Source organism: Lissotriton helveticus, chromosome 11 (genome assembly GCF_964261635.1).
Source record: "Lissotriton helveticus chromosome 11, aLisHel1.1, whole genome shotgun sequence".
Classification (NCBI taxonomy): domain Eukaryota; kingdom Metazoa; phylum Chordata; class Amphibia; order Caudata; family Salamandridae; genus Lissotriton; species Lissotriton helveticus.
In genome coordinates this window covers 710259273-710285494 of record NC_136072.1, presented here as the reverse complement: position 1 = coordinate 710285494, position 26222 = coordinate 710259273, and the positions used below count along the sequence as shown (strand labels likewise).

Sequence of the window (26222 nt, the reverse complement as noted above, 5' to 3'; positions counted from 1 at the left end):
TTTCACATGCTTTCATACAATTAATAAAAATAGCAACACGTATCACTCAAAGTGAGTGACAGGGCACAGATGAGCGGTAATCATTCACTGTGCATTTCTACCCTCTTTTCCCTCTATTACGGCGGTGGCAACGGGCCCTTAAGTGTACTCAGAAAAAGTCCAAAAGCCTAAACAAGACACGCTTCATAAATAAAAATTACTCTTTTCCTGACTTGTCTAGATCAGGCAGGACAGGTCCAGACTACAAACCATTCCTAGCCACCTGCTCTCTGAAACACTTCCTGGGTGTAGAAATTGTCTCAATGTTTACATCTAGTTTGAGTTTTTGCCGTTTAACTCTGTGAATTGATGAGGATTGCATAACGAGAAGTGAACATTTACTTAACTAAAGCAAATGGGAATCATGCAAAATCTCATGACGCTGCAAGCAGGATTGGAACCTACGCGGGGAAACCCCATTGGATTTCAAGTCCAACGCCTTAACCACTCGGCCATCGCAGCTGCGTGAGTATGACATCACTGTTGTCGTATACGAGCCATGCGCTGCTCACATCAGGCCGAGACCTAAAAATTAAAGTAACGGAAGGACGGGGCACGTACCAGCAGTGCCCTGTTGCCCTCACTTATTTCGCATGCTTTGATACAATTAATAAAAAATAGCAACACGCATCACTCAAAGTGAGTGACAGGGCACAGATGAGCAGTAATCAATCACTGCACATTCCTACCCTCTTTTCCCTATATTACGGCGCTGGGAACGGGCACTTCAGAGTACTCAGAAAGAGTCCAAATGCCTAAACAAGACACGCTACATAAAAAAATTACTCTTTTTGTGACTCGTCAAGATCAGGCAGGACAGGTCCAGACTACGAACCCTTCCAAACCACCTGCTCTCTTAAACACTTCCTGAGTGTTGAAATTGTCTTAATGTTTACATTTAGTTTGAATTTTTGCTGTTTAACTCTGTGACTTGATGAGGATTGACTAACGAGAAGTGAAAATTTCCTTAACAAACCAAATGGTGTTCATGCAAAATCATACGTCACTGCAAGCAGGATTCAAACCTGCGCAGGGAAACCCCATTGGATTTCGATTCCAACGCCTTAACCACTCAGCTGTCACAGCTCCATGAGAATGATGTCACTGTTGTCGTATATGAGCCATGCGCTGCTCACGTCAGGCCAAGACCTAAAAAATAAAGTAACATAAGGACAGGGCAGGAACCAGCAGTGCCCTGTTGCCCTCACTTATTTCACATGCTTTCATACTATTAATAAAAATAGCAACACGTATCACTCAAAGCGAGTGACAGGGCACAGATGAGCGGTAATCATTCACTGTGCATTTCTACCCTCTTTTCCCTCTATTACGGCGGTGGCAACGGGCCCTTAAGTGTACTCAGAAAAAGTCCAAAAGCCTAAACAAGACACGCTTCATAAAAAAAAATTACTCTTTTCCTGAATTGTCTAGATCAGGCAGGACAGGTCCAGACTACAAACCCTTCCTAGCCACCTGCTCTCTAAAACACTTCCTGGGTGTAGAAATTGTCTCAAAGTTTACATCTAGTTTGAGTTTTTGCCGTTTAACTCTGTGACTTGATGAGGATTGCATAACGAGAAGTGAACATTTACTTAACTAAACCAAATGGTGTTCATGCAAAATTTCATGACGCTGCAAGCAGGATTCGAACCTACGTGGGGAAACACCATTGGATTTCAAGTCCAACGCCTTAACCACTCGGCCATCGCAGCTGCGTGAGTATGATGTCACTGTTGTCGTATACGAGCCATGCGCTGCTCACATCAGGCCGAGACCTACAAATTAAAGTAACGGAAGGACAGGGCACGTACCAGCAGTGCCCTGTCTCCCTCACTTATTTCGCGTGCTTTCATACAATCAATAAAAATAGCAACACGCATCACTCAAAGTGAGTGACAGGGCACAGATGAGCAGTAATCAATCACTGCACATTTCTGCCCTCTTTTCCCTATATTACGGCTCTGGAATGGGCCCTTAAGTGTACTCAGAAAGAGTCCAAAAGCCTAAACAAGACACGCTACATAAAAAAATACTCTTTTCGTGACTCGTCAAGATCAGGCAGGACAGGTCCGGACTACGAACCCTTCCGAGCCACCTGCTCTCTAAAACACTTCCTGAGTGTTGAAATTGTCTTAATGTTTACATTTAGTTTGAGTTTTTGCTGTTTAACTCTGTTACTTGATGAGGATTGCGTAACGAGAAGTGAACATTTCCTTATCAAACCAAATGGTGTTCATGCAAAATCCCACGAGGCTGCAAGCAGGATTCGGACCTGTGCAGGGAAACCCCATTGATTTCGAGTCCAACGCCTTAACCACTCGGCCATCGCAGCTCCATATTGTCGTATACGAGCTATGCACTGCTCACATCAGACCGAGACCTAAAAAATAGAGCAACGGAAGGACGGGGCAGGTACCAGCAGTGCCCTGTTGCCCTCACTTATTTTGCATGCTTTCATACAATTAATAAAAATAGCAACACGTATCACTCAAAGTGAGTGACAGGGCACAGATGAGCGGTAATCAATCACTGCACATTCCTACCCTCTTTTCCCTATATTACGGCGCTGGGAATGGGCACCTAAGAGTACTCAGAAAGAGTCCAAATGCCTAAACAAGACACGCTACATAAAAAAATTACTCTTTTTGTGACTCGTCAAGATCAGGCAGGACAGGTCCAGACTACGAACCCTTCCGAGCCACCTGCTCTCTAAAACACTTCCTGAGTGTTGAAATTGTCTTAAAGTTTACATTTAGTTTGAGTTTTTGCTGTTTAACTCTGTTACTTGATGAGGATTGAGTAACGAGAAGTGAACATTTCCTTATCAAACCAAATGGTGTTCATGCAAAATCGCACGAGGCTGCAAGCAGGATTCGGACCTGCGCAGGGAAACCCCATTGATTTCGAGTCCAACGCCTTAACCACTCGGCCATTGCAGCTCCATGTTGTCGTATACGAGCCATTCGCTGCTCACGTCAGACCGAGACCTAAAAAATAAAGTAACCGAACGAAGGGGCAGGTACCAGCAGTGCTCTGTTGCCCTCACTTATTTCGCTTGCTTTCATACAATTAATAAAAATAGCAACACGCATCACTCAAAGTGAGTGAAAGGGCACAGATGAGCGGTAATCAATCACTGCACATTTCTGCCCTCTTTTCCCTGTATTTCGGCGCTGGGACTGGGCCCTTAAGTGTACTCAGAAAGAGTCCAAAAGCCTAAACAAGACACTCTACATAAAAAAATGACTCTTTTCGTGACTCGTCAAGATCAAGCAGGACAGGTCCAGACTACGATCCCTTCCGAGCCACCTGCTCTCTAAAACACTTCCTGGGTGTGGAAATTGTCTCAATATTTACATCTAGTTTTTGTTTTTGCCGTTTAACTCCGTGACTTGATGAGGATTGCATAACAAGAGGTGAACATTTACTTAACTAAACCAAATGGCATTCATGCAAAAGCTCACGATGCTGCAAGCAGGATTCGAACCTGCGCAGGGAAACCCCATTGGATTTCAGGTCCAACGCCTTAACCACTCGGCCGTCGCAGCGCCATGAAAATGATGTCACTGTTGTCGTATACGAGCCATGCGTTGCTCAAGTCAGACCGAGACCTAAAAAATAAAGCAACGGAAGGACGGGGCAGGTACCAGCAGTGCCCTGTTGCCCTCACTTATTTCGCATGCTTTGATACAATTAATAAAAATAGCAACACGCATCACTCAAAGTGAGTGACAGGGCACAGATGAGCGGTAATCAATCACTGCACATTTCTACCCTCTTTTCCCTATATTACGGCGCTGGGAATGGGCCCTTAAGAGTACTCATAAAGAGTCCAAAAGCCTAAACAAGACACGCTACATGAAAAAATTACTCTTTTTGTGACTCGTCAAGATCAGGCAGGACAGGTCCAGACTACGAACCCTTCTGAACCACCTGCTCTCTAAAACACTTCCTGAGTGTTGAAATTGTCTTAATGTTTACATTTAGTTTGAATTATTGCTGTTTAACTCTGTGACTTGATGAGGATTGACTAACGAGAAGTGAAAATTTCCTTAACAAACCAAATTGTGTTCATGCAAAATCGTACGTCGCTGCAAGCAGGATTTGAAACTGCGCAGGGAAACACCATTGTATTTCGAGTCCAACGCCTTAACCACTCGGCCATCGCAGCTCCATGAGTATGATGTCACTGTTGTCGTATATGAGCCATTCGCTGCTCACGTCAGACCGAGACCTAAAAAATAAAGTAACCAAAGGAAGGGGCAGGTACCAGCAGTGCTCTGTTGCCCTCACTTATTTCGCTTGCTTTCACACAATTAATAAAAATAGCAACACGTATCCCTCAAAGTGAGTGACAGGGCACAGATGAGCAGTAATCAATCACTGCGCATTTCTACCCTCTTTTCCCTATATTACAGCGCTGGGACCGGGCCCTTAAGTGTACTCAGAAACAGTCCAAAAGCCTAAACAAGACACTCTACATAAAAAAATGACTCTTTTCGTGACTCGTCAAGATCAAGCAGGACAGGTCCAGACTACGAACCCTTTAAACCACCTGCTCTCTAAAACACTTCCGGAGGGTTGAAATTGTCTTAATGTTTACATTTAGTTTGAGTATTTGCTGTTTAATTCTGTGACTTGATGAGGATTGCATAACGAGAAGTGAACATTTACTTAACTAAACCAAATGGTGTTCATGCAAAATCTCATGACACTGCAAGCAGGATTCGAACCAATGCGGTGAAACCCCATTTGATTTCTAGTCCAACACCTTACCCACTCGGCCATTGCAGCTGCATGTGTATGATGTCACTGTTGTCGTATACGAGCCATGCGCTGCTCATGTCAGGCCGAGACCTAAAAATTAAAGTAACGGAAGGACGGGGCATGTACCAGCAGTGCCCTGTCTCCCTCACTTATTTCGCATGCTTTCATACAATTAATAAAAATAGCAACACGCATCACTCAAAGTGAGTGACAGGGCACAGATGAGCAGTAATCAATCACTGTGCATTTCTACCCTCTTTTCCCTATATTACAGCGCTGGGACCGGGCCCTTAAGTGTACTCAGAAAGAGTCCAAAAGCCTAAACAAGACACTCTACATAAAAAAATGACTCTTTTCGTGACTCGTCAAGATCAAGCAGGACAGGTCCAGACTACGAACCCTTTAAACCACCTGCTCTCTAAAACACTTCCGGAGGGTTGAAATTGTCTTAATGTTTACATTTAGTTTGAGTTTTTGCTGTTTAATTCTGTGACTTAATGAGGATTGCGTAACGAGAAGTGAACATTTCCTTTACGAACCAAATGGTGTTCATGCAAAATCGCCCAATGCTGCAAGCAGGATGCGAACCTGCGCAGGGAAACCCCATTGAATTTCGAGTCCTAGGCCTTAACCACTCGGCCATCGCAGCTCCATGAGTATGACATCACTGTTGTCGTATATGAGCCATGCGCTGCTCACGTCAGGCCGAGACCTAAAAAATAAAGTAACAAAAGGACGGGGCAGGAACCAGCAGTGCCCTGTTGCCCTCACTTATTTCACATGCTTTCATACAATTAATAAAAATAGCAACACGTATCACTCAAAGTGAGTGACAGGGCACAGATGAGCGGTAATCATTCACTGTGCATTTATACCTTCTTTTCCCTCTATTACGGCGGTGGCAACGGGCCCTTAAGTGTACTCAGAAAAAGTCCAAAAGCCTAACCAAGGCACGCTTCATGAAAAAATATTACTCTTTTCGTGATTTGTCTAGATCAGGCAAACAGGTCCAGACTACGAACCCTTCCGAGCCACCTGCTCTGTAAAACACTTCCTGGGTGTAGAAATTGTCTCAATGTTTACATCTAGTTTGAGTTTTTGCCGTTTAACTCTGTGACTTGAAGAGGACTGCATAACGAGAAGTGAACATTTCCTTAACTAAACCATTTGGTGTTCATGCAAAATCACCCGATGCTGCAAGCAGGATGCGAACCTGCGCAGGGAAACCCCATTGAATTTTGTGTCCAACGCCTTAACCACTCGTCCATCGCAGCTCCATGAGTATGATGTCACTGTTGTCGTATATGAGCCATGTGCTGCTCACATCAGGCCGAGACCTAAAAAATAAAGTAACAAAAGGACGGGGCAGGAACCAGCAGTGCCCTGTTGCCCTCACTTATTTCACATGCTTTCATACAATTAATAAAAATACCAACACGTATCACTCAAAGTGAGTGACAGGGCACAGATGAGCGGTAATCATTCACTGTGCATTTCTACCCTCTTTTCCCTCTATTACGGCGGTGGCAACGGGCCCTTAAGTGTACTCAGAAAAAGTCCAAAAGCCTAAACAAGACACGCTTCATAAAAAAAATTACTCTTTTCCTGACTTGTCTAGATCAGGCAGGACAGGTCCAGACTACAAACCATTCCTAGCCACCTGCTCTCTGAAACACTTCCTGGGAGTAGAAATTGTCTCAATGTTTACATCTAGTTTGAGTTTTTGCCGTTTAACTCTGTGACTTGATGAGGACTGCATAACGAGAAGTGAAAATTTACTTAACTAAACCAAATGGTGTTCATGCAAAATCTCATGACGCTGCAAGCAGGATTCAAACCTACGCAGGGAAACCCCATTGGATTTCAAGCCCAACGCCTTAACCACTCTGCCATCGCAGCTGTGTGAAAATGACATCACTGTTGTTGTATACGAGCCATGCGCTGCTCACATCAGGCCGAAACCTAAAAATTAAAGTAACGGAAGGACGGGGCACGTACCAGCAGTGCCCTGTCTCCCTCACTTATTTCGCATGCTTTCATACAATTAATAAAAATAGCAACACGCATCACTCAAAGTGAGTGACAGGGCACAGATGAGCAGTAATCAATCACTGCACATTTCTGCCCTCTTTTCCCTATATTACGGCTCTGGAATGGGCCCTTAAGTGTACTCAGAAAGAGTCCAAAAGCCTATACAAGACACGCTACATAAAAAAATTACTCTTTTCGTGACTCGTCAAGATCAGGCAGGACAGGTCTAGACTACGAACCCTTCCGAGCCACCTGCTCTCTAAAACACTTCCTGAGTGTTGAAATTGTCTTAATGTTTACATTTAGTTTGAGTTTTTGCAGTTTAACTCTGTTACTTGATGAGGATTGCGTAACGAGAAGTGAACATTTCCTTATCAAACCAGATGGTGTTCATGCAAAATTGCACGAGGCTGCAAGCAGGATTCGGACCTGTGCAGGGAAACCCCATTGATTTCGAGTCCAAAGCCTTAACCACTCGGCCATCGCAGCTCCATGTTGTCGTATACGAGCTATGCACTGCTCACGTCAGACCGAGACCTAAAAAATAGAGCAACGGAAGGACGGGGCAGGTACCAGCAGTGCCCTGTTGCCCTCACTTATTTCGCATGCTTTCATACAATTAATAAAAATAGCAACACGTATCACTCAAAGTGAGTGACAGGGCACAGATGAGCGGTAATCAATCACTGCACATTCCTACCCTCTTTTCCCTATATTACGGCGCTGGGAATGGGCACTTAAGAGTACTCAGAAAGAGTCCAAATGCCTAAACAAGACACGCTACATAAAAAAATTACTTTTTTTGTGACTCGTCAAGATCAGGCAGGACAGGTCCAGACGACGAACCCTTCCAAACCACCTGCTCTCTTAAACACTTCCTGAGTGTTGAAATTGTCTTAATGTTTACATTTAGTTTGAACTTTTGCTGTTTAACTCTGTGACTTGATGAGGATTGACTAACGAGAAGTGAAAATTTCCTTAACAAACCAAATGGTGTTCATGCAAAATCATATGTCGCTGCAAGCAGGATTCGAACCTGTGCAGGGAAACCCCATTGGATTTCGAGTCCAACGCCTTAACCACTCGGCCATCGCAGCTCCATGAGTATGATGTCACTGTTGTCGTATATGAGCCATTCGCTGCTCACGTCAGACCGAGACCTAAAAAATAAAGTAACATAAGGACGGGGCAGGAACCAGCAGTGCCCTGTTGCCCTCACTTATTTCACATGCTTTCATACAATTAATAAAAATAGCAACACGTATCACTCAAAGTGAGTGACAGGGCACAGATGAGCGGTAATCATTCACTGTGCATTTCTACCCTCTTTTCCCTCTATTACGGCGGTGGCAACGGGCCCTTAAGTGTACTCAGAAAAAGTCCAAAAGCCGAAACAAGACACGCTTCATAAAAAAAAATTACTCTTTTCCTGAATTGTCTAGATCAGGCAGGACAGGTCCAGACTACACACCCTTCCTAGCCACCTGCTCTCTAAAACACTTCCTGGGTGTAGAAATTGTCTCAAAGTTTACATCTAGTTTGAGTTTTTGCCGTTTAACTCTGTGACTTGATGAGGATTGCATAACGAGAAGTGAACATTTACTTAACTAAACCAAATGGTGTTCATGCAAAATTTCATGACGCTGCAGGCAGGATTCGAACCTACGCGGGGAAACCCCATTGGATTTCAAGTCCAACGCCTTAACCACTCAGCCATCGCAGCTGCGTGAGCATGATGTCACTGTTGTCGTATACGAGCCATGCGCTGCTCACATCAGGCCGAGACCTACAAATTAAAGTAACGGAAGGACAGGGCACGTACCAGCAGTGCCCTGTCTCCCTCACTTATTTCGCATGCTTTCATACAATCAATAAAAATAGCAACACGCATCACTCAAAGTGAGTGACAGGGCACAGATGAGCAGTAATCAATCACTGCACATTTCTGCCCTCTTTTCCCTATATTACGGCTCTGGAATGGGCCCTTAAGTGTACTCAGAAAGAGTCCAAAAGCCTAAACAAGACACGCTACTTAAAAAAATTACTCTTTTCGTGACTCGTCAAGATCAGGCAGGACAGGTCCAGACTACGAACCCTTCCGAGCCACCTGCTCTCTAAAACACTTCCTGAGTGTTGAAATTGTCTTAATGTTTACATTTAGTTTGAGTTTTTGCTGTTTAACTCTGTTACTTGATGAGGATTGCGTAACGAGAAGTGAACATTTCCTTATCAAACCAAAAGGTGTTCATGCAAAATCGCACGAGGCTGCAAGCAGGATTCGGACCTGTGCAGGGAAACCCCATTGATTTCGAGTCCAACGCCTTAACCACTCGGCCATCGCAGCTCCATGTTGTCGTATACGAGCTATGCACTGCTCACATCAGACCGAGACCTAAAAAATAGAGCAACGGAAGGACGGGGCAGGTACCAGCAGTGCCCTGTTGCCCTCACTTATTTCGCATGCTTTCATACAATTAATAAAAATAGCAACACGTATCACTCAAAGTGAGTGACAGGGCACAGATGAGCGGTAATCAATCACTGCACATTCCTACCCTCTTTTCCCTATATTACGGCGCTGGGAATGGGCACTTAAGAGTACTCAGAAAGAGTCCAAATGCCTAAACAAGACACGCTACATAAAAAAATTACTCTTTTTGTGACTCGTCAAGATCAGGCAGGACAGGTCCAGACTACGAACCCTTCCGAGCCACCTGCTCTCTAAAACACTTCCTGAGTGTTGAAATTGTCTTAAAGTTTACATTTAGTTTGAGTTTTTGCTGTTTAACTCTGTTACTTGATGAGGATTGAGTAACGAGAAGTGAACATTTCCTTATCAAACCAAATGGTGTTCATGCAAAATCGCACGAGGCTGCAAGCAGGATTCGGACCTGCGTAGGGAAACCCCATTGATTTCGAGTCCAACGCCTTAACCACTCGGCCATTGCAGCTCCATGTTGTCGTATACGAGCCATTCGCTGCTCACGTCAGACCGAGACCTAAAAAATAAAGTAACCGAACGAAGGGGCAGGTACCAGCAGTGCTCGGTTGCCCTCACTTATTTCGCTTGCTTTCATACAATTAATAAAAATAGCAACAAGCATCACTCAAAGTGAGTGAAAGGGCACAGATGAGCGGTAATCAATCACTGCACATTTCTGCCCTCTTTTCCCTGTATTACGGCGCTGGGACTGGGCCCTTAAGTGTACTCAGAAAGAGTCCAAAAGCCTAAACAAGACACTCTACATAAAAAAAATGACTCTTTTCGTGACTCGTCAAGATCAAGCAGGACAGGTCCAGACTACGAACCCTTCCGAGCCACCTGCTCTCTAAAACACTTCCTGGGTGTGGAAATTGTCTCAATATTTACATCTAGTTTTTGTTTTTGCCGTTTAACTCCGTGACTTGATGAGGATTGCATAACAAGAAGTGAACATTTACTTAACTAAACCAAATGGCATTCATGCAAAATCTCACGATGCTGCAAGCAGGATTCGAACCTGCGCAGGGAAACCCCATTGGATTTCAGGTCCAACGCCTTAACCACTCGGCCGTCTCAGGTCCATGAAAATGATGTCACTGTTGTCGTATACGAGCCATGCGCTGCTCAAGTCAGACCGAGACCTAAAAAATAAAGCAACGGAAGGACGGGGCAGGTACCAGCAGTGCCCTGTTGTCCTCACTTATTTCGCATGCTTTGATACAATTAATAAAAATAGCAACACGCATCACTCAAAGTGAGTGACAGGGCACAGATGAGCAGTAATCAATCACTGCGCATTTCTACCCTCTTTTCCCTATATTACAGCGCTGGGACCGGGCCCTTAAGTGTACTCAGAAAGAGTCCAAAAGCCTAAACAAGACACTCTACATAAAAAAATGACTCTTTTCGTGACTCATCAAGATCAAGCAGGACAGGTCCAGACTACGAACCCTTTAACCCACCTGCTCTCTAAAACACTTCCGGAGTGTTGAAATTGTCTTAATGTTTTCATTTAGTTTGAGTATTTGCTGTTTAATTCTGTGACTTGATGAGGATTGCGTAACGAGAAGTGAACATTTCCTTAACGAACCAAATGGTGTTCATGCAAAATCGCCCGATGCTGCAAGCAGGATGCGAACCTGCGCAGGGAAACCCCATTGAATTTCGAGTCCAACGCCTTAACCACTCGGCCATCGCAGCTCCATGAGTATGACGTCACTGCTGTCGTATATGAGCCATGCGCTGCTCACGTCAGGCCGAGACCTAAAAAATAAAGTAACAAAAGGACGGGGCAGGAACCAGCAGTGCCCTGTTGCCCTCACTTATTTCACATGCTTTCATACAATTAATAAAAATAGCAACACGTATCACTCAAAGTGAGTGACAGGGCACAGATGAGCGGTAATCATTTACTGTGCATTTATACCTTCTTTTCCCTCTATTACGGCGGTGGCAACGGGCCCTTAAGTGTACTCAGAAAAAGTCCAAAAGCCTAACCAAGACACGCTTCATGAAAAAATATTACTCTTTTCGTGATTTGTCTAGATCAGGCAAACAGGTCCAGACTACGAACCCTTCCGAGCCACCTGCTCTGTAAAACACTTCCTGAGTGTAGAAATTGTCTCAATGTTTACATCTAGTTTGAGTTTTTGCCGTTTAACTCTGTGACTTGAAGAGGACTGCATAACGAGAAGTGAACATTTACTTAACTAAACCAAATGGTGCTAATGCAAAATCTCATGACACTGCAAGCAGGATTCGAACCAACGCGGTGAAACCCCATTGGATTTCTAGTCCAACACCTTACCCACTCGGCCATCGCAGCTGCATGTGTATGATGTCACTGTTGTCGTATACGAGCCATGCGCTGCTCATGTCAGGCCGAGACCTAAAAATTAAAGTAACGGAAGGACGGGGCATGTACCAGCAGTGCCCTGTCTCCCTCACTTATTTCGCATGCTTTCATACAATTAATAAAAATAGCAACACGCATCACTCAAAGTGAGTGACAGGGCACAGATGAGCGGTAATCAGTCACTGCACATTTCTACCCTCTTTTCCCTATATTAAGGCGCTGGGAATGGGCCCTTAAGAGTACTCAGAAAGAGTCCAAAAGCCTAAACAAGACACGCTACATGAAAAAATTACTCTTTATGTGACTCGTCAAGATCAGGCAGGACAGGTCCAGACTACGAACCCTTCTGAACCACCTGCTCTCTAAAACACTTCCTGAGTGTTGAAATTGTCTTAATGTTTACATTTAGTTTGAATTATTGCTGTTTAACTCTGTGACTTGATGAGGATTGACTAACGAGAAGTGAACATTTCCTTAACAAACCAAATGGTGTTCATGCAAAATCACGGGTCGCTGCAAGCAGGATTCGAACCTGCGCAGGGAAACCCCATTGGATTTTGAGTCCAACGCCTTAACCACTCGCCCATCGCAGCTCCACGAGTATAATGTCACTGTTGTCGTATATGAGCCATGCGCTGCTCACGTCAGACCGAGACCTAAAAAACTAAAGTAACAGCAGGACGGGGCAGGTACCAGCAGTGCCCTGTTGCCCTCACTTATTTCGCATGCTTTGATACAATTAATAAAAATAGCAACACGCATCATTCAAAGTGAGTGACAGGGCACAGATGAGCAGTAATCAATCACTGCACATTCCTACCCTCTTTTCCCTATATTACGGCGCTGGGAATGGGCACTTAAGAGTACTCAGAAAGAGTCCAAATGCCTAAACAAGACACGCTACATAAAAAAATTACTCTTTTTGTGACTCGTCAAGATCAGGCAGGACAGGTCCAAACTACGAACCCTTCCAAACCACCTGCTCTCTTAAACACTTCCTGAGTGTTGAAATTGTCTTAATGTTTACATTTAGTTTGAATTTTTGCTGTTTAACTCTGTGACTTGATGAGGATTGACTAACGAGAAGTGAAAATTTCCTTAACAAACCAAATGGTGTTCATGCAAAATCATACGTCGCTGCAAGCAGGATTCGAACCTGCGCAGGGAAACCCCATTGGATTTCGATTCCAACGCCTTAACCACTCAGCCATCACAATGATGTCACTGTTGTCGTATATGAGCCATGCGCTGCTCACGTCAGGCCAAGACCTAAAAAATAAAGTAACATAAGGACGGGGCAGGAACCAGCAGTGCCCTGTTGCCCTCACTTATTTCACATGCTTTCATACAATTAATAAAAATAGCAACACGTATCACTCAAAGTGAGTGACAGGGCACAGATGAGCGGTAATCATTCACTGTGCATTTCTACCCTCTTTTCCCTCTATTACGGCGGTGGCAACGGGCCCTTAAGTGTACTCAGAAAAAGTCCAAAAGCCTAAACAAGACACGCTTCATAAAAAAAAATTACTCTTTTCCTGAATTGTCTAGATCAGGCAGGACAGGTCCAGACTACAAACCCTTCCTAGCCACCTGCGCTCTAAAACACTTCCTGGGTGTAGAAATTGTCTCAAAGTTTACATCTAGTTTGAGTTTTTGCCGTTTAACTCAGTGACTTGATGAGGATTGCATAACGAGAAGTGAACATTTACTTAACTAAACCAAATGGTGTTCATGCAAAATTTCATGACGCTGCAAGCAGGATTCGTACCTACGCGGGGAAACCCCATTGGATTTTAAGTCCAACGCCTTAACCACTCGGCCATCACAGCTGCGTGAGTATGATGTCACTGTTGTCATATACGAGCCATGCGCTGCTCACATCAGGCCGAGACCTACAAATTAAAGTAACGGAAGGACAGGGCACGTACCAGCAGTGCCCTGTCTCCCTCACTTATTTCGCATGCTTTCATACAATCAATAAAAATAGCAACACGCATCACTCAAAGTGAGTGACAGGGCACAGATGAGCAGTAATCAATCACTGCACATTTCTGCCCTCTTTTCCCTATATTACGGCTCTGGAATGGGCCCTTAAGTGTACTCAGAAAGAGTCCAAAAGCCTAAACAAGACACGCTACATAAAAAAATTACTCTTTTCGTGACTCGTCAAGATCAGGCAGGACAGGTCCAGACTACGAACCCTTCCGAGCCACCTGCTCTCTAAAACACTTCCTGAGTGTTGAAATTGTCTTAATGTTTACATTTAGTTTGAGTTTTTGCTGTTTAACTCTGTTACTTGATGAGGATTACGTAACGAGAAGTGAACATTTCCTTATCAAACCAAATGGTGTTCATGCAAAATCGCACGAGGCTGCAAGCAGGATTCGGACCTGTGCAGGGAAATCCCATTGATTTCGAGTCGAACGCCTTAACCACTCGGCCATCGCAGCTCCATGTTGTCGTATACGAGCTATGCACTGCTCACGTCAGACCGAGACCTAAAAAATAGAGCAACGGAAGGACGGGGCAGGTACCAGCAGTGCCCTGTTGCCCTCACTTATTTCGCATGCTTTCATACAATTAATAAAAATAGCAACACGTATCACTCAAAGTGAGTGACAGGGCACAGATGAGCGGTAATCAATCACTGCACATTCCTACCCTCTTTTCCCTATATTACGGCGCTGGGAATGGGCACTTAAGAGTACTCAGAAAGAGTCCAAATGCCTAAACAAGACACGCTACATAAAAAAATTACTCTTTTTGTGACTCGTCAAGATCAGGCAGGACAGGTCCAGACTACGAACCCTTCCAAACCACCTGCTCTCTTAAACACTTCCTGAGTGTTGAAATTGTCTTAATGTTTACATTTAGTTTGAATTTTTGCTGTTTAACTCTGTGACTTGATGAGGATTGACTAACGAGAAGTGAAAATTTCCTTAACAAACCAAATGGTGTTCATGCAAAATCGGACGTCGCTGCAAGCAGGATTCGAACCTGCGCAGGGAAACCCCATTGGATTTCGAGTCCAACACCTTAACCACTCGCCCATCGCAGCTCCATGAGTATGATGTCACTGTTGTCGTATATGAGCCATTCGCTGCTCACGTCAGACCGAGACCTAAAAATTAAAGTAACCGAAGGAAGGGGCAGGTACCAGCAGTGCTCTGTTGCCCTCACTTATTTCGCTTGCTTTCATACAATTAATAAAAATAGCAACACGTATCACTCAAAGTAAGTGACAGGGCACAGATGAGCAGCAATCAATCACTGCGCATTTCTACCCTCTTTTCCCATATTACGGCGCTGGGACCGGGCCCTTAAGTGTACTCAGAAAGAGTCCAAAAGCCTAAACAAGACACTCTACATAAATAAATTACTCTTTTCGTGACTCGTCAAGATCAAGCAGGACAGGTCCAGACTACTAACCCTTCGAACCACCTGCTCTCTAAAACACTTCCGGAGTGTTGAAATTGTCTTAATGTTTACATTTAGTTTGAGTTTTTGCTGTTTAATTCTGTGACTTGATAAGGAATGCATAACGAGAAGTGAACATTTCCTTAACTAACGAAATTGTGTTCATGCTATATCGCCCGATGCTGCAAGCAGGATGCGAACCTGTGCAGGGAAACCCCATTGAATTTCGAGTCCAACGCCTTAACCACTCGGCCATCACAGCTGCGTGAGTATAATGTCACTGTTGTCGTATACGAGCCATGCGCTGCTCACATCAGGCCGAGACCTACAAATTAAAGTAACGGAAGGACAGGGCACGTACCAGCAGTGCCCTGTCTCCCTCACTTATTTCGCATGCTTTCATACAATCAATAAAAATAGCAACACGCATCACTCAAAGTGAGTGACAGGGCACAGATGAGCAGTAATCAATCACTGCACATTTCTGCCCTCTTTTCCCTATATTACGGCTCTGGAATGGGCCCTTAAGTGTACTCAGAAAGAGTCCAAAAGCCTAAACAAGACACGCTACATAAAAAAATTACTCTTTTCGTGACTCGTCAAGATCAGGCAGGACAGGTCCAGACTACGAACCCTTCCGAGCCACCTGCTCTCTAAAACACTTCCTGAGTGTTGAAATTGTCTTAATGTTTACATTTAGTTTGAGTTTTTGCTGTTTAACTCTGTTACTTGATGAGGATTACGTAACGAGAAGTGAACATTTCCTTATCAAACCAAATGGTGTTCATGCAAAATCGCACGAGGCTGCAAGCAGGATTCGGACCTGTGCAGGGAAATCCCATTGATTTCGAGTCGAACGCCTTAACCTCTCGGCCGTCGCAGCTCCATGAAAATGATGTCACTGTTGTCGTATACGTGCCATGCGCTGCTCAAGTCAGACCGAGACCTAAAAAATAAAGCAACGGAAGGACGGGGCAGGTACCAGCAGTGCCCTGTTGCCCTCACTTATTTCGCATGCTTTGATACAATTAATAAAAATAGCAACACGCATCACTCAAAGTGAGTGACAGGGCACAGATGAGCGGTAATCAATCACTGCACATTTCTACCCTCTTTTCCCTATATTACGGAGCTGGGAATGGGCCCTTAAGAGTACTCAGAAAGAGTCCAAAAGCCTAAACAAGACACGCTACATGAAAAAATTACTCTTTTTGTGACTCGTCAATATCAGGCAGGACGGGTCCAGACTACGAACCCTTCTGAACCACCTGCTCTCTAAAACACTTCCTGAGTGTTGAAATTGTCTTAATGTTTACATTTAGTTTAAATTATTGCTGTTTAACTCTGTGACTTGATGAGGATTGACTAACGAGAAGTGAAAATTTCCTTAACAAACCAAATTGTGTTCAAGCAAAATTGTACGTCGCTGCAAGCAGGATTAGAAACTGCGCAGGGAAACACCATTGTATTTCGAGTCCAACGCCTTAACCACTCGGCCATCGCAGCTCCATGAGTATTATGTCACTGTTGTCGTATATGAGCCATTCGCTGCTCACGTCAGACCGAGACCTAAAAAATAAAGTAACCAAAGGAAGGGGCAGGTACCAGCAGTGCTCTGTTGCCCTCACTTATTTCGCTTGCTTTCATACAATTAATAAAAATAGCAACACGTATCCCTCAAAGTGAGTGACAGGGCACAGATGAGCAGTAATCAATCACTGCGCATTTCTACCCTCTTTTCCCTATATTACAGCGCTGGGACCGGGCCCTTAAGTGTACTCAGAAAGAGTCCAAAAGCCTAAACAAGACACTCTACATAAAAAAATGACTCTTTTCATGACTCGTCAAGATCAAGCAGGACAGGTCCAGACTACGAACCATTCCTAGCCACCTGCTCTCTGAAACACTTCCTGGGTGTAGAAATTGTCACAATGTTTACATCTAGTTTGAGTTTTTGCCGTTTAACTCTGTGAATTGATGAGGATTGCATAACGAGAAGTGAACATTTACTTAACTAAAGCAAATGGGAATCATGCAAAATCTCATGACGCTGCAAGCAGGATTGGAACCTACGCGGGGAAACCCCATTGGATTTCAAGTCCAACGCCTTAACCACTCGGCCATCGCAGCTGCGTGAGTATGACGTCGTTGTTGTCGTATACGAGCCATGCGCTGCTCACATCAGGCCGAGACCTAAAAATTAAAGTAACGGAAGGACGGGGCACGTACCAGCAGTGCCCTGTTGCCCTCACTTATTTCGCATGCTTTGATACAATTAATAAAAAATAGCAACACGCATCACTCAAAGTGAGTGACAGGGCAAAGATGAGCAGTAATCAATCACTGCACATTCCTACCCTCTTTTCCCTATATTACGGCGCTGGGAACGGGCACTTAAGAGTACTCAGAAAGAGTCCAAATGCCTAAACAAGACACGCTACATAAAAAAATTACTCTTTTTGTGACTCGTCAAGATCAGGCAGGACAGGTCCAGACTACGAACCCTTCCAAACCACCTGCTCTCTTAAACACTTCCTGAGTGTTGAAATTGTCTTAATGTTTACATTTAGTTTGAATTTTTGCTGTTTAACTCTGTGACTTGATGAGGATTGACTAACGAGAAGTGAAAATTTCCTTAACAAACCAAATGGTGTTCATGCAAAATCATACGTCACTGCAAGCAGGATTCAAACCTGCGCAGGGAAACCCCATTGGAATTCGATTCCAACGCCTTAACCACTCAGCCATCACAGCTCCATGAGAATGATGTCACTGTTGTCGTATATGAGCCATGCGCTGCTCACGTCAGGCCAAGACCTAAAAAATAAAGTAACATAAGGACAGGGCAGGAACCAGCAGTGCCCTGTTGCCCTCACTTATTTCACATGCTTTCATACAATTAATAAAAATAGCAACACGTATCACTCAAAGCGAGTGACAGGGCACAGATGAGCGGTAATCATTCACTGTGCATTTCTACCCTCTTTTCCCTCTATTACGGCGGTGGCAACGGGCCCTTAAGTGTACTCAGAAAAAGTCCAAAAGCCTAAACAAGACACGCTTCATAAAAAAAAATTACTCTTTTCCTGAATTGTCTAGATCAGGCAGGACAGGTCCAGACTACAAACCCTTCCTAGCCACCTGCTCTCTAAAATACTTCCTGGGTGTAGAAATTGTCTCAAAGTTTACATCTAGTTTGAGTTTTTGCCGTTTAACTCTGTGACTTGATGAGGATTGCATAACGAGAAGTGAACATTTACTTAACTAAACCAAATGGTGTTCATGCAAAATTTCATGACGCTGCAAGCAGGATTCGAACCTACGTGGGGAAACACCATTGGATTTCAAGTCCAACGCCTTAACCACTCGGCCATCGTAGCTGCGTGAGTATGATGTCACTGTTGTCATATACGAGCCATGCGCTGCTCACATCAGGCCGAGACCTACAAATTAAAGTAACGGAAGGACAGGGCACGTACCAGCAGTGCCCTGTCTCCCTCACTTATTTCGCGTGCTTTCATACAATCAATAAAAATAGCAACACGCATCACTCAAAGTGAGTGACAGGGCACAGATGAGCAGTAATCAATCACTGCACATTTCTGCCCTCTTTTCCCTATATTACGGCTCTGGAATGGGCCCTTAAGTGTACTCAGAAAGAGTCCAAAAGCCTAAACAAGACACGCTACATAAAAAAATACTCTTTTCGTGACTCGTCAAGATCAGGCAGGACAGGTCCAGACTACGAACCCTTCCGAGCCACCTGCTCTCTAAAACACTTCCTGAGTGTTGAAATTGTCTTAATGTTTACATTTAGTTTGAGTTTTTGCTGTTTAACTCTGTTACTTGATGAGGATTGCGTAACGAGAAGTGAACATTTCCTTATCAAACCAAATGGTGTTCATGCAAAATCGCACGAGGCTGCAAGCAGGATTCGGACCTGTGCAGGGAAACCCCATTGATTTCGAGTCCAACGCCTTAACCGCTCAGCCATCGCAGCTCCATATTGTCGTATACGAGCTATGCACTGCTCACATCAGACCGAGACCTAAAAAATAGAGCAACGGAAGGACGGGGCAGGTACCAGCAGTGCCCTGTTGCCCTCACTTATTTTGCATGCTTTCATACAATTAATAAAAATAGCAACACGTATCACTCAAAGTGAGTGACAGGGCACAGATGAGCGGTAATCAATCACTGCACATTCCTACCCTCTTTTCCCTATATTACGGCGCTGGGAATGGGCACCTAAGAGTACTCAGAAAGAGTCCAAATGCCTAAACAAGACACGCTACATAAAAAAATTACTCTTTTTGTGACTCGTCAAGATCAGGCAGGACAGGTCCAGACTACGAACCCTTCCGAGCCACCTGCTCTCTAAAACACTTCCTGAGTGTTGAAATTGTCTTAAAGTTTACATTTAGTTTGAGTTTTTGCTGTTTAACTCTGTTACTTGATGAGGATTGAGTAACGAGAAGTGAACATTTCCTTATCAAACCAAATGGTGTTCATGCAAAATCGCACGAGGCTGCAAGCAGGATTCGGACCTGCGCAGGGAAACCCCATTGATTTCGAGTCCAACGCCTTAACCACTCGGCCATTGCAGCTCCATGTTGTCGTATACGAGCCATTCGCTGCTCACGTCAGACCGAGACCTAAAAAATAAAGTAACCGAACGAAGGGGCAGGTACCAGCAGTGCTCTGTTGCCCTCACTTATTTCGCTTGCTTTCATACAATTAATAAAAATAGCAACACGCATCACTCAAAGTGAGTGAAAGGGCACAGATGAGCGGTAATCAATCACTGCACATTTCTGCCCTCTTTTCCCTGTATTACGGCGCTGGGACTGGGCCCTTAAGTGTACTCAGAAAGAGTCCAAAAGCCTAAACAAGACACTCTACATAAAAAAATGACTCTTTTCGTGACTCGTCAAGATCAAGCACGACAGGTCCAGACTACGATCCCTTCCGAGCCACCTGCTCTCTAAAACACTTCCTGGGTGTGGAAATTGTCTCAATATTTACATCTAGTTTTTGTTTTTGCCGTTTAACTCCGTGACTTGATGAGGATTGCATAACAAGAAGTGAACATTTACTTAACTAAACCAAATGGCATTCATGCAAAATCTCACGATGCTGCAAGCAGGATTCGAACCTGCGCAGGGAAACCCCATTGGATTTCAGGTCCAACGCCTTAACCACTCGGCCGTCGCAGCTCCATGAAAATGATGTCACTGTTGTCGTATACGAGCCATGCGCTGCTCAAGTCAGACCGAGACCTAAAAAATAAAGCAACGGAAGGACGGGGCAGGTACCAGCAGTGCCCTGTTGCCCTCACTTATTTCGCATGCTTTGATACAATTAATAAAAATAGCAACATAGCAACACGCATCACTCAAAGTGAGTGACAGGGCACAGATGAGCGGTAATCAATCACTGCACATTTCTACCCTCTTTTCCCTATATTACGGCGCTGGGAATGGGCCCTTAAGAGTACTCAGAAAGAGTCCAAAAGCCTAAACAAGACACGCTACATGAAAAAATTACTCTTTTTGTGACTCGTCAAGATCAGGCAGGACAGGTCCAGACTACGAACCCTTCTGAACCACCTGCTCTCTAAAACACTTCCTGAGTGTTGAAATTGTCTTAATGTTTACATTTAGTTTGAATTATTGCTGTTTAACTCTGTGACTTGATGAGGATTGACTAACGAGAAGTGAAAATTTCCTTAACAAACCAAATTGTGTTCATGCAAAATTGTACGTAGCTGCAAGCAGGATTCAAAACTGCGCAGGTAAACACCATTGTATTTCGAGTCCAACGCCTTAACCACTCGCCCATCGCAGCTCCATGAGTATGATGTCACTGTTGTCGTATATGAGCCATTCGCTGCTCACGTCAGACCGAGACCTAAAAAATAAAGTAACCAAAGGAAGGGGCAGGTACCAGCAGTGCTCTGTTGCCCTCACTTATTTCGCTTGCTTTCATACAATTAATAAAAATAGCAACACGTATCCCTCAAAGTGAGTGACAGGGCACAGATGAGCAGTAATCAATCACTGCGCATTTCTACCCTCTTTTCCCTATATTACAGCGCTGGGACCGGGCCCTTAAGTGTACTCAGAAAGAGTCCAAAAGCCTAAACAAGACACTCTACATAAAAAAATGACTCTTTTCGTGACTCGTCAAGATCAAGCAGGACAGGTCCAGACTACGAACCCTTTAAACCACCTGCTCTCTAAAACACTTCCGGAGGGTTGAAATTGTCTTAATGTTTACATTTAGTTTGAGTTTTTGCTGTTTAATTCTGTGACTTGATGAGGATTGCATAACGAGAAGTGAACATTTACTTAACTAAACCAAATGGTGTTCATGCAAAATCTCATGACACTGCAAGCAGGATTCGAACCAATGCGGTGAAACCCCATTGGATTTCTAGTCCAACACCTTACCCACTCGGCCATTGCAGCTGCATGTGTATGATGTCACTGTTGTGGTATACGAGCCATGCGCTGCTCATGTCAGGCCGAGACCTAAAAATTAAAGTAACGGAAGGACGGGGCATGTACCAGCAGTGCCCTGTCTCCCTCACTTATTTCGCATGCTTTCATACAATTAATAAAAATAGCAACACGCATCACTCAAAGTGAGTGACAGGGCACAGATGAGCAGTAATCAATCACTGTGCATTTCTACCCTCTTTTCCCTATATTACAGCGCTGGGACCGGGCCCTTAAGTGTACTCAGAAAGAGTCCAAAAGCCTAAACAAGACACTCTACATAAAAAAATGACTCTTTTCGTGACTCGTCAAGATCAAGCAGGACAGGTCCAGACTACGAACCCTTTAAACCACCTGCTCTCTAAAACACTTCCGGAGGGTTGAAATTGTCTTAATGTTTACATTTAGTTTGAGTTTTTGCTGTTTAATTCTGTGACTTAATGAGGATTGCGTAACGAGAAGTGAACATTTCCTTAACGAACCAAATGGTGTTCATGCAAAATCGCCCGATGCTGCAAGCAGGATGCGAACCTGCGCAGGGAAACCCCACTGAATTTCGAGTCCAACGCCTTAACCACTCGGCCATCGCAGCTCCATTAGTATGACGTCACTGTTGTCGTATATGAGCCATGCGCTGCTCACGTCAGGCCGAGACCTAAAAAATAAAGTAACAAAAGGACGGGGCAGGAACCAGCAGTGCCCTGTTGCCCTCACTTATTTCACATGCTTTCATACAATTAATAAAAATAGCAACACGTATCACTCAAAGTGAGTGACAGGGCACAGATGAGCGGTAATCATTCACTGTGCATTTATACCTTCTTTTCCCTCTATTACGGCGGTGGCAACGGGCCCTTAAGTGTACTCAGAAAAAGTCCAAAAGCCTAACCAAGGCACGCTTCATGAAAAAATATTACTCTTTTCGTGATTTGTCTAGATCAGGCAAACAGGTCCAGACTACGAACCCTTCCGAGCCACCTGCTCTGTAAAACACTTCCTGGGTGTAGAAATTGTCTCAATGTTTACATCTAGTTTGAGTTTTTGCCGTTTAACTCTGTGACTTGAAGAGGACTGCATAACGAGAAGTGAACATTTACTTAACTAAACCAAATGGTGCTAATGCAAAATCTCATGACACTGCAAGCAGGATTCGAACCAACGCGGTGAAACCCCATTGGATTTCTAGTCCAACACTTTACCCACTCGGCCATCACAGCTGCATGTGTATGATGTCACTGTTGTCGTATACGAGCCATGCGCTGCTCATGTCAGGCCGAGACCTAAAAATTAAAGTAACGGAAGGACGGGGCATGTACCAGCAGTGCCCTGTCTCCCTCACTTATTTCGCATGCTTTCATACAATTAATAAAAATAGCAACACGCATCACTCAAAGTGAGTGACAGGGCACAGATTAGCAGTAATCAATCACTGCGCATTTCTACCCTCTTTTCCCTATATTACGGCGCTGGGACCGGGCCCTTAAGTGTACTCAGAAAGAGTCCAAAAGCCTAAACAAGAAACTCTACATAAAAAAATGACTCTTTTCGTGACTCGTCAAGATCAAGCAGGACAGGTCCAGACTACGAACCCTTCGAACCACCTGCTCTCTAAAACACTTCCGGAGTGTTGAAATTGTCTTAATGTTTACATTTAGTTTGAGTTTTTGCTGTTTAATTCTGTGACTTGATGAGGATTGCATAACGAGAAGTGAACATTTCCTTAACTAAACCATATGGTGTTCCTGCAAAAACTCATGACGCTGCAAGCAGGATTCGAACCTACGCGGGGAAACCCCATTGGATTTCAAGTCCAACGCCTTAACCACTCGGCCATCGCAGCTGCGTGAGTATAATGTCACTGTTGTCGTATACGAGCCATGCGCTGCTCACATCAGGCCGAGACGTACAAATTAAAGTAACGGAAGGACAGGGCACGTACCAGCAGTGCCCTGTCTCCCTCACTTATTTCGCATGCTTTCATACAATCAATAAAAATAGCAACACGCATCACTCAAAGTGAGTGACAGGGCACAGATGAGCAGTAATCAATCACTGCACATTTCTGCCCTCTTTTCCCTATATTACGGCTCTGGAATGGGCCCTTAAGTGTACTCAGAAAGAGTCCAAAAGCCTAAACAAGACACGCTACATAAAAAAATTACTCTTTTCGTGACTCGTCAAGATCAGGCAGGACAGGTCCAGACTACGAACCCTTCCGAGCCACCTGCTCTCTAAAACACTTCCTGAGTGTTGAAATTGTCTTAATGTTTACATTTAGTTTGAGTTTTTGCTGTTTAACTCTGTTACTTGATGAGGATTGCTTAATGAGAAGTGAACATTTCCTTATCAAACCAAATGGTGTTCATGCAAAATCGCACGAGGCTGCAAGCAGGATTCGGACCTGTGCAGGGAAACCCCATTGATTTCGAGTCCAACGCCTTAACCACTCGGCCATCGCAGCTCCATGTTGTCGTATACGAGCTATGCACTGCTCACGTCAGACCGAGACCTAAAAAATAGAGCAACGGAACGACGGGGCAGGTACCAGCAGTGCCCTGTTGCCCTCACTTATTTCGCATGCTTTCATACAATTAATAAAAATAGCAACACGTATCACTCAAAGTGAGTGACAGGGCACAGATGAGCGGTAATTAATCACTGCACATTCCTACCCTCTTTTCCCTATATTACGGCGCTGGGAATGGGCACTTAAGAGTACTCAGAAAGAGTCCAAATGCCTAAACAAGACACGCTACATAAAAAAATTACTCTTTTTGTGACTCGTCAAGATCAGGCAGGACAGGTCCAGACTACGAACCCTTCCAAACCACCTGCTCTCTTAAACACTTCCTGAGTGTTGAAATTGTCTTAATGTTTACATTTAGTTTGATTTTTTGCTGTTTAACTCTGTGACTTGATGAGGATTGACTAACGAGAAGTGAAAATTTCCTTGACAAACCAAATGGTGTTCATGCAAAATCGGACGTCGCTGCAAGCAGGATTCGAACCTGCGCAGGGAAACCCCATTGGATTTCGAGTCCAACGCCTTAACCACTCGGCCATCGCAGCTTCATGAGTATGAAGTCACTGTTGTCGTATATCAGCCATTCGCTGCTCACGTCAGACCGAGACCTAAAAAATAAAGTAACCGAAGGAAGGGGCAGGTACCAGCAGTACTCTGTTGCCCTCACTTATTTCGCTTGCTTTCATACAATTAATAAAAATAGCAACACGTATCACTCAAAGTGAGTGACAGGGCACAGATGAGCAGTAATCAATCACTGCGCATTTCTACCCTCTTTTCCCTATATTACGGCGCTGGGACCGGGCCCTTAAGTGTACTCAGAAAGAGTCCAAAAGCCTAAACAAGAAACTCTACATAAAAAAATTACTCTTTTCGTGACTCGTCAAGATCAAGCAGGACAGGTCCAGACTACGAACCATTCGAACCACCTGCTCTCTAAAACACTTCCGGAGTGTTGAAATTGTCTTAATGTTTACATTTAGTTTGAGTTTTTGCTGTTTAATTCTGTGACTTGATGAGGATTGCGTAACAAGAAGTGAACATTTCCTTAACAAACCAAATGGTGTTCATGCAAAATCGCCCGATGCTGCAAGCAGGACGCGAACCTGCGCAGGGAAACCCCATTGAATTTCGAGTCCAACGCCTTAACCACTCGTCCATCGCAGCTCCATGAGTATGATGTCACTGTTGTCGTATATGAGCCATGCGCTGCTCACATCAGGCCGAGACCTAAAAAATAAAGTAACAAAAGGACGGGGCAGGAACCAGCAGTGCCCTGTTGCCCTCACTTATTTCGCATGCTTTCATACAATTAATAAAAATAGCAACACGTATCACTCAAAGTGAGTGACAGGGCACAGATGAGCGGTAATTAATCACTGCACATTCCTACCCTCTTTTCCCTATATTACGGCGCTGGGAATGGGCACTTAAGAGTACTCAGAAAGAGTCCAAATGCCTAAACAAGACACGCTACATAAAAAAATTACTCTTTTTGTGACTCGTCAAGATCAGGCAGGACAGGTCCAGACTACGAACCCTTCCAAACCACCTGCTCTCTTAAACACTTCCTGAGTGTTGAAATTGTCTTAATGTTTACATTTAGTTTGAATTTTTGCTGTTTAACTCTGTGACTTGATGAGGATTGACTAACGAGAAGTGAAAATTTCCTTAAAAACCAAATGGTGTTCATGCAAAATCGGACGTCGCTGCAAGCAGGATTCGAACCTGCGCACGGAAACCCCATTGGATTTCGAAGCTCCATGAGTATGATGTCACTGTTGTCGTATATCAGCCATTTGCTGCTCACGTCAGACCGAGACCTAAAAAATAAAGTAACCGAAGGAAGGGGCAGGTACCAGCAGTACTCTGTTGCCCTCACTTATTTCGCTTGCTTTCATACAATTAATAAAAATAGCAACACGTATCACTCAAAGTGAGTGACAGGGCACAGATGAGCAGTAATCAATCACTACGCATTTCTACCCTCTTTTCCCTATATTACGGCGCTGGGACCGGGCCCTTAAGTGTACTCAGAAAGAGTCCAAAAGCCTAAACAAGAAACTCTACATAAAAAAATTACTCTTTTCGTGACTCGTAAAG

The 26222-nt window shown here is 44.2% G+C and overlaps 33 non-coding genes across 33 annotated transcripts; all 33 read right to left on the bottom strand.

The window, feature by feature from the left end:
- Positions 1 to 419: 419 nt before the first annotated feature.
- Positions 420 to 501, bottom strand: TRNAS-UGA (transfer RNA serine (anticodon UGA)). Its single transcript has one exon. It is a non-coding gene; the product is annotated as a tRNA-Ser (tRNA).
- A 542-nt stretch (positions 502 to 1043) lies between these two features.
- Positions 1044 to 1125, bottom strand: TRNAS-CGA (transfer RNA serine (anticodon CGA)). The gene has a single exon. It is a non-coding gene; the product is annotated as a tRNA-Ser (tRNA).
- Positions 1126 to 1669: 544 nt separating this feature from the next.
- TRNAS-UGA (transfer RNA serine (anticodon UGA)) lies at positions 1670 to 1751 on the bottom strand. Its single transcript has one exon. It is a non-coding gene; the product is annotated as a tRNA-Ser (tRNA).
- A 539-nt stretch (positions 1752 to 2290) lies between these two features.
- Positions 2291 to 2371, bottom strand: TRNAS-CGA (transfer RNA serine (anticodon CGA)). The gene has a single exon. It is a non-coding gene; the product is annotated as a tRNA-Ser (tRNA).
- Positions 2372 to 2897: 526 nt separating this feature from the next.
- TRNAS-CGA (transfer RNA serine (anticodon CGA)) lies at positions 2898 to 2978 on the bottom strand. Its single transcript has one exon. It is a non-coding gene; the product is annotated as a tRNA-Ser (tRNA).
- Positions 2979 to 3505: 527 nt separating this feature from the next.
- Positions 3506 to 3587, bottom strand: TRNAS-UGA (transfer RNA serine (anticodon UGA)). Its single transcript has one exon. It is a non-coding gene; the product is annotated as a tRNA-Ser (tRNA).
- Positions 3588 to 4128: 541 nt separating this feature from the next.
- Positions 4129 to 4210, bottom strand: TRNAS-CGA (transfer RNA serine (anticodon CGA)). Its single transcript has one exon. It is a non-coding gene; the product is annotated as a tRNA-Ser (tRNA).
- Positions 4211 to 5373: 1163 nt separating this feature from the next.
- TRNAS-CGA (transfer RNA serine (anticodon CGA)) lies at positions 5374 to 5455 on the bottom strand. The gene has a single exon. It is a non-coding gene; the product is annotated as a tRNA-Ser (tRNA).
- Positions 5456 to 5998: 543 nt separating this feature from the next.
- TRNAL-CAA (transfer RNA leucine (anticodon CAA)) lies at positions 5999 to 6080 on the bottom strand. Its single transcript has one exon. It is a non-coding gene; the product is annotated as a tRNA-Leu (tRNA).
- Positions 6081 to 6623: 543 nt separating this feature from the next.
- TRNAS-UGA (transfer RNA serine (anticodon UGA)) lies at positions 6624 to 6705 on the bottom strand. The gene has a single exon. It is a non-coding gene; the product is annotated as a tRNA-Ser (tRNA).
- Positions 6706 to 7852: 1147 nt separating this feature from the next.
- Positions 7853 to 7934, bottom strand: TRNAS-CGA (transfer RNA serine (anticodon CGA)). The gene has a single exon. It is a non-coding gene; the product is annotated as a tRNA-Ser (tRNA).
- Positions 7935 to 8478: 544 nt separating this feature from the next.
- On the bottom strand, positions 8479 to 8560 carry TRNAS-UGA (transfer RNA serine (anticodon UGA)). Its single transcript has one exon. It is a non-coding gene; the product is annotated as a tRNA-Ser (tRNA).
- Positions 8561 to 9100: 540 nt separating this feature from the next.
- TRNAS-CGA (transfer RNA serine (anticodon CGA)) lies at positions 9101 to 9181 on the bottom strand. The gene has a single exon. It is a non-coding gene; the product is annotated as a tRNA-Ser (tRNA).
- Positions 9182 to 9707: 526 nt separating this feature from the next.
- TRNAS-CGA (transfer RNA serine (anticodon CGA)) lies at positions 9708 to 9788 on the bottom strand. Its single transcript has one exon. It is a non-coding gene; the product is annotated as a tRNA-Ser (tRNA).
- Positions 9789 to 10316: 528 nt separating this feature from the next.
- On the bottom strand, positions 10317 to 10395 carry TRNAS-UGA (transfer RNA serine (anticodon UGA)). The gene has a single exon. It is a non-coding gene; the product is annotated as a tRNA-Ser (tRNA).
- A 543-nt stretch (positions 10396 to 10938) lies between these two features.
- Positions 10939 to 11020, bottom strand: TRNAS-CGA (transfer RNA serine (anticodon CGA)). Its single transcript has one exon. It is a non-coding gene; the product is annotated as a tRNA-Ser (tRNA).
- Positions 11021 to 11563: 543 nt separating this feature from the next.
- TRNAS-AGA (transfer RNA serine (anticodon AGA)) lies at positions 11564 to 11645 on the bottom strand. Its single transcript has one exon. It is a non-coding gene; the product is annotated as a tRNA-Ser (tRNA).
- A 541-nt stretch (positions 11646 to 12186) lies between these two features.
- On the bottom strand, positions 12187 to 12268 carry TRNAL-CAA (transfer RNA leucine (anticodon CAA)). The gene has a single exon. It is a non-coding gene; the product is annotated as a tRNA-Leu (tRNA).
- A 542-nt stretch (positions 12269 to 12810) lies between these two features.
- Positions 12811 to 12892, bottom strand: TRNAS-CGA (transfer RNA serine (anticodon CGA)). Its single transcript has one exon. It is a non-coding gene; the product is annotated as a tRNA-Ser (tRNA).
- Positions 12893 to 13425: 533 nt separating this feature from the next.
- On the bottom strand, positions 13426 to 13507 carry TRNAL-UAA (transfer RNA leucine (anticodon UAA)). Its single transcript has one exon. It is a non-coding gene; the product is annotated as a tRNA-Leu (tRNA).
- A 1147-nt stretch (positions 13508 to 14654) lies between these two features.
- On the bottom strand, positions 14655 to 14736 carry TRNAS-CGA (transfer RNA serine (anticodon CGA)). The gene has a single exon. It is a non-coding gene; the product is annotated as a tRNA-Ser (tRNA).
- Positions 14737 to 15275: 539 nt separating this feature from the next.
- Positions 15276 to 15357, bottom strand: TRNAS-CGA (transfer RNA serine (anticodon CGA)). Its single transcript has one exon. It is a non-coding gene; the product is annotated as a tRNA-Ser (tRNA).
- Positions 15358 to 16519: 1162 nt separating this feature from the next.
- TRNAS-CGA (transfer RNA serine (anticodon CGA)) lies at positions 16520 to 16601 on the bottom strand. Its single transcript has one exon. It is a non-coding gene; the product is annotated as a tRNA-Ser (tRNA).
- Positions 16602 to 17143: 542 nt separating this feature from the next.
- On the bottom strand, positions 17144 to 17225 carry TRNAS-UGA (transfer RNA serine (anticodon UGA)). The gene has a single exon. It is a non-coding gene; the product is annotated as a tRNA-Ser (tRNA).
- A 542-nt stretch (positions 17226 to 17767) lies between these two features.
- On the bottom strand, positions 17768 to 17849 carry TRNAS-CGA (transfer RNA serine (anticodon CGA)). The gene has a single exon. It is a non-coding gene; the product is annotated as a tRNA-Ser (tRNA).
- Positions 17850 to 18393: 544 nt separating this feature from the next.
- Positions 18394 to 18475, bottom strand: TRNAS-UGA (transfer RNA serine (anticodon UGA)). The gene has a single exon. It is a non-coding gene; the product is annotated as a tRNA-Ser (tRNA).
- A 1146-nt stretch (positions 18476 to 19621) lies between these two features.
- Positions 19622 to 19702, bottom strand: TRNAS-CGA (transfer RNA serine (anticodon CGA)). The gene has a single exon. It is a non-coding gene; the product is annotated as a tRNA-Ser (tRNA).
- A 527-nt stretch (positions 19703 to 20229) lies between these two features.
- On the bottom strand, positions 20230 to 20311 carry TRNAS-UGA (transfer RNA serine (anticodon UGA)). The gene has a single exon. It is a non-coding gene; the product is annotated as a tRNA-Ser (tRNA).
- A 1794-nt stretch (positions 20312 to 22105) lies between these two features.
- Positions 22106 to 22187, bottom strand: TRNAS-CGA (transfer RNA serine (anticodon CGA)). Its single transcript has one exon. It is a non-coding gene; the product is annotated as a tRNA-Ser (tRNA).
- A 1166-nt stretch (positions 22188 to 23353) lies between these two features.
- On the bottom strand, positions 23354 to 23435 carry TRNAS-UGA (transfer RNA serine (anticodon UGA)). Its single transcript has one exon. It is a non-coding gene; the product is annotated as a tRNA-Ser (tRNA).
- Positions 23436 to 23975: 540 nt separating this feature from the next.
- TRNAS-CGA (transfer RNA serine (anticodon CGA)) lies at positions 23976 to 24056 on the bottom strand. The gene has a single exon. It is a non-coding gene; the product is annotated as a tRNA-Ser (tRNA).
- Positions 24057 to 24582: 526 nt separating this feature from the next.
- TRNAS-CGA (transfer RNA serine (anticodon CGA)) lies at positions 24583 to 24664 on the bottom strand. Its single transcript has one exon. It is a non-coding gene; the product is annotated as a tRNA-Ser (tRNA).
- Positions 24665 to 25204: 540 nt separating this feature from the next.
- TRNAS-CGA (transfer RNA serine (anticodon CGA)) lies at positions 25205 to 25286 on the bottom strand. The gene has a single exon. It is a non-coding gene; the product is annotated as a tRNA-Ser (tRNA).
- Between the last annotated feature and the right edge of the window lie 936 nt (positions 25287 to 26222).